This window comes from Coenobita brevimanus, chromosome 22 (assembly GCF_032717465.1).
Source record: "Coenobita brevimanus isolate Jiangsu-jjx chromosome 22, ASM3271746v2, whole genome shotgun sequence".
Lineage (NCBI taxonomy): Eukaryota > Metazoa > Arthropoda > Malacostraca > Decapoda > Coenobitidae > Coenobita > Coenobita brevimanus.
In genome coordinates, this window is record NC_136975.1 from 3,832,501 (window position 1) to 3,838,006 (window position 5,506).

Here is a 5,506-nt window from a genome sequence, read left to right on the forward strand (position 1 = left end):
CTCTCTCTCTCTCTCTCTCTCTCTCTCTCTCTCTCCGTGGGAATGAGGTCAGTAGTGGAGAAGAGATTAGGTGAAACTCTGCCGTCGTTAGAGTGGCTGGCTGTGTCTGGTCAAGGTAACGCAGAATGTAATGTTAATGAGAGCTGTATTAAGCTCGTTGAAGCAGTGCCTGAGCCAAAAAAATTATGATGATGATGATGATAGTAGTCGTAGTAGTAATAGTGGTGGTGGTAGTAGTAGTAGTAGTAGTAGTAGTAGTAGTAATAATAATAATAATAATAATAATAATAATAATAATAATGTAGCTCTAATAGTAGTAGCAGTAGTAGTAGTGGTAGTAGTAGTATTAGTAGCAGTAGTAGTAGCAGTAGTAGTAGTAGTAGTAGTAGTAGTAGTACCATTAGTTGTAGTAGTAGCAGTAGTAGTAGTAGTAGTAGCAGTAGTAGTAGTTGTAGTAGTAGTAGTAGTAGCAGTGGTAGTAGTAGTAATAATAATAACTAATAATAATAATAATAATAATAATGAAAATAATAATGTAGTTCTAATAGTAGTAGCAGTAGTAGTGGTAGTAGTAGTATTAGTAGCAGTGGTAGTAGCAGTAGTAGTAGTAATAGTAGTAATAGCACTAGTACCATTAGTTGTAGTAGTAGCAATAGTAGTAGTAGTAGTAGTAGTAGTATAGTAGTAGTAGTAGTAGTAATGATAATAATAATAATAATAATGATAATAATAATAATAATAATAATAATAATAATAATAATAATAATAATAATATCCACAGGTCACAATGGCCAAAGGTGAATCTATCAAATCTTTATAATCAAGCAAGGAAGAAAAATATTATTCCTTCACTGTATTATTAAAACAGGAGTAGTGTTACAGACTTGGAAATTCGGAGATGTAGGTAAATTTTAGAATAATTTTAAATCTTTTGCCTCTCATAAGTTAATCGACCAATAAAATGCTGGAATCAATCTTTGCATGTAACTTTTGGAAATATTTAGAGAAGTTCAGGTTTTCAAAAGATGCTTCACATGGATTTATAGAGAGTCGATATTCTCTAACCATTTCCTGTTATTTGTCTCTTAAGTATAGGAGGAAGTTGACAGTAATTATTTATGTTTTTTTAAGCAAGGCAATTGACTGGGTTCTTCATGAGAGGTTACTTAGAATATTTAGCATATACTGTACAGGGTGGAAATATCTGAAGGTGGATAAGAGAATGGGTAATGGAAAAGAAGCAGACAATTAGTAGAAATAAAGTTAAGTAATAATGGGGATAGGTTACTTATGACATGCCTCAAGGATAAGTTTTGGCTCACTTGTCATTTAATTACGAGCGAGCAAGCGTAGCGAAGCGACGTCTACGCTGAGCTGAGAAATAAGCGGCCTGACACGACCCGGCCCGGCCCGACACGACATGTCCAGACCGCGATGGTTTTCAGAGGCTAATAACTTTTCTACTATGTGAGATAGAGAAGAGATTGTTTCAGCAGGTATTAGATGCATTCAATAAATTTCGTTTTTAGCAATATGTTTACTCATGAGACCAAAGAACCCCCTTTCACTCCCAGTTTTCCAAGGGAATGTACCGAGGGCTTGAATTGACATGCTCCACTATGATATCGATTTTTAAAAGATTAGCTATCGTACCACTATGTTTTCTTACATGATTTCTAACAATTAGATATCGGATATTACGCTCATAATTTTACATGAACGTATTTTTAATGTTTAGGGGATAAAATCAGAAAGGGTGTGTGAGAGAGAAAAAAAAAAACTTGAGAAAGTAAATATTTTAGCTTACTTATTCTGTTATTGCCCAGCTGCCTCACCAGAAATGCTGAAAGTTTACACCAAGATGAAATTATAATGATGAGCTTATGTACAAACGCTCACTTTCTCGTCACGCTCTCACAGAGCCCACTTTACTGGTTTATACATCAGTGATCAAGGTTTAGTTAAAATTAGCAGTATTAATAGGTTTGTCGAGGACACAAAGATAGGTAGAATCACTGACATAGTTGTGGACTGTAGGAGTCTTCAATGGGAATGTGACGTGTTATTCTAAAGTGTCAGATGAAAGGCGATAAAGATTTAATGTAGAAAAATGTTGAGTATAATGTGAGAATGAGGTAACTTTCTTCTCTTCCCTCCCTGTTCCGACTTTTCTCTCTCTCCTCCTCTCTTCTCTTCCCATTTTTCAATTTTGTTTTCCCTCTTCTCTCTTTCTCTCGTTTTCTCATATCTCGTTTCTTTTCCTCCAGATTTCGTCTCATGCCTTCCCTCTTTGCTCTCCTTTCTTGTCTTTCGTTCTGTCCTTCTCTTTTCCCATTCGTTCTCTCCTCCCCTTCATTTTCTTTTCCCTTTCATTCTCTTGTTGTTTCATTTACGTACACGTCATTGCCCACTTCTCCTTTGCTGTTTATTATATTCCTATTTTTTATCTCCATCTTTTCACTGCAGTTAATTTTCTTATTTTTCTTCCACATTTTCTTTTCTTTTCGTTCCGTTCCCATTGTCAGGTATTTCTCTCACTCCTTGCTAGTCTCCGAAAACTTCACGCATATTTCTTTCACGGACGTTCTAATCTCTCTCTCTCTCTCTCTTTCCCAATGACCCTGTACCCTGGCTCTTTTTGGCTTGTTTGTTCCCTCTCTTTCCATCTGGTTTTCTCACTTTAATTTTCCCTGTTTTCTCTCTCTGTTCCCCGTCCCCCATCCATTATTCTGATTTTTTCTGCATACGAAAGAGAGAGAGAGAGAGAGAGAGAGAGAGAGAGAGCCAACTGAGGGACATTGTGTCAGTTCTGATATTTTTTTTCACACTATCCAATACAAACACGTCTTTAACATTCTCTTCTTGATACTGACAGACACTTAAATCCCCTTAAGAGTTCGAGAAATCCTACTCTAAACCTTTCTCTGTGTGATTCCTTCCCTAGAACTAAATATAATCGCCTGACGTGTCGCAAGAATCGGGTCTCAAGAATCCATCTGTCTATATACCTCGGCTACTTCCCCCCAAAGAAGAGAGGTAGCCGAGACAGGACGACACGCTCCCAATTTACACACACACACACACACACACACACACACACACACACACACACACACACACACACACACACACACACACACACACACACACACACACACACACACACACACACACACACACACACACACACACACACACACACACACACACACACACACACACACACACACACACACACACACACACACACACACACACACACACACACACACACACACACACACACACACACACACACACACACACACACACACACACACACACACACACACACACACACAAAGGGGAGAAGAATAAAACAGAAAAATAAAAAATCTTACAGTAAATACTGACAGTAAATTGGACTTTTTCGTTGAATTTGGTTCATGACATTTACAAACTTTGAAGGTCTCTGGCTGGTGGATTGATGTCAACGAAAACTAACTTCAAATTATCTCGTTCATTTTCACCGTACTTTTTACCATGTTTGTGAAGTAAAGCAGAAAGAAATATATAAATGTTACAGCAGATAGATGAGACTTTTAAAGAATGCAAAACTTTTTTCGTACGTCCTAATTCATATTTATTTTAGTAGGTAAATAACTACGAACATCATTGGACAGCTTATTCTGGAGTCACCCCATCTCTTAGGCAGGAAGTTTGGATGGGATGATGATGATGATGATGATGATGATGATGATGATGATGATGATGATGATATAGTTTCTTCTCTGTACCTGCATAAGTTTTTATGCATAATTTTTTTCATTTCTTTTTTATACATAAGCCCCATTACTCCATTCGTTTCCCCATTTCGTAAAGTACAGTACAGTCTCCTGCAAAATTTCTGTACTATCTCTCACGTGAACTGTACTATAAAACGTAGCTTAGTGACGAGTGATGCAACACTACGGCGCGACATACTTTTTGTAGCACCTCTTCGTGACCAGTATCTTATTCTACTATAGTATTAATCTCTTGCTACAGCCCTGCTTTCAAGATAGAGATACCAAATTTTAGTCATATTAGTTTTTAATCAAGTGCAGCCGATAGCATTATTATAATTTATCATTTAATGAATATACATCAGTTAAACACAATCTGTCACAGGATACAGTTGTTCCCATCAATGGAAAGAAAAGTAAAGCCAGTGATGATAGTTTTAAAGCATAGTCACGTGAAGGATGGTACAGAAACATTGTAGACGACTGTACATGAGCCAGAGTATGTTCATCCATCCTCCACCTCATCTTTCTTGTACATGTAACTAAATCCGACAGTTTTCTCATTAGGTCTCCTTGTCAGTTCTCATCACCATCTCTTAGCCCCATTAACACGAGAAGTCTTTCTTTTTAATAATAAGATCGCCAAGAAGTAGCAAGAATGAAGTATAAAAGGTCACGGAACTTAAAAGACAGACAGAGACTCCTTTTAGCTCCTTCAGCAAGAGAGTCTAAGTATAATCATTTGGTGACCGCAGTTTTAACAGAAATGGCGTCAGTGAATTAATTCCTTCAGTCCGATTATATAAAATGTTTCCTTAATTTTTGCTACCCATTGATGACTTTCATAACCCTTTCTGTACGAGGCCGTCTATTCCTACCATATACTATCTAATTTAAGACTTTCATTCAGCTTAGGAGAGACCTGTGGGAGTGAAAGGTTGAAGGATATATCTCGCCCCTCTAGTTCACCATGCCGCTCCTCAGATTAGAAAAAGCGCCTAGCAAGACTGAAATGGAAGGTGGATAGTCGCAGTGGAAGAGTTAGCCCTGGAGAAACTCTACACAGTGACAAACTTGTAAGCTGTCTTAGTTAACCATTCAGCAACCTGATTTCCTTTCTTAAGCTGATTAATATAATTTGAAGATAGCTATACCACGTTGAGTACACCGCTTCCCGTCCGATCAGCGAAGTTAAGCAACGTTGGGTCTGGTTAGTACTTGGATGGGTGACCGCCTGGGAACACCAGATGCTGTTGGCATCCCTACGTGTCAAGTGGGGTTGGTGGAGGATTAGTGCCCCTCCCTGTAAAACAATTAACTCTAAGCCATTGGCCACCCCGTCTGGGATACATGGCGTCTGGCGAATGAATGTATGAAAAATAAATTCAGAGTAGGTCATGGAAGTGAGGGAGTTAAATGGGTTAGCTGTTATTAAAGTGACATCATTCCTTTTTTCCCTTCATTACTTTGTATGAAAAATTATCCCTTCTGCTACACTTATGTCCTCTCTCTCTCTCTCTCTCTCTCTCTCTCTCTCTCTCTCTCTCTCTCTCCTACCCCATCAGAAGCTTAGGGGTCCGGGGCTAGGCTACACAGTCCCTACATTTAAGATAAGGACGAAGAAGGCCAATGCTACCTGAAGACGTAGTTTTCACCTTCAGGAAGCCACTCTCATTGACGGGACTACAAATACCTTTCACTAATTTCTTAACAACAAAACGTCTCCCAGTAAGTTAAAAATA

General features: G+C 38.2%; 1 non-coding gene across 1 annotated transcript; it reads left to right on the top strand.

Annotated features, from left to right (window-relative positions):
* Positions 1-4,904: 4,904 nt before the first annotated feature.
* Positions 4,905-5,023, top strand: LOC145392594 (5S ribosomal RNA). The gene has a single exon (XR_013896026.1). It is a non-coding gene; the product is annotated as a 5S ribosomal RNA (ribosomal RNA).
* Positions 5,024-5,506: the final 483 nt, after the last annotated feature.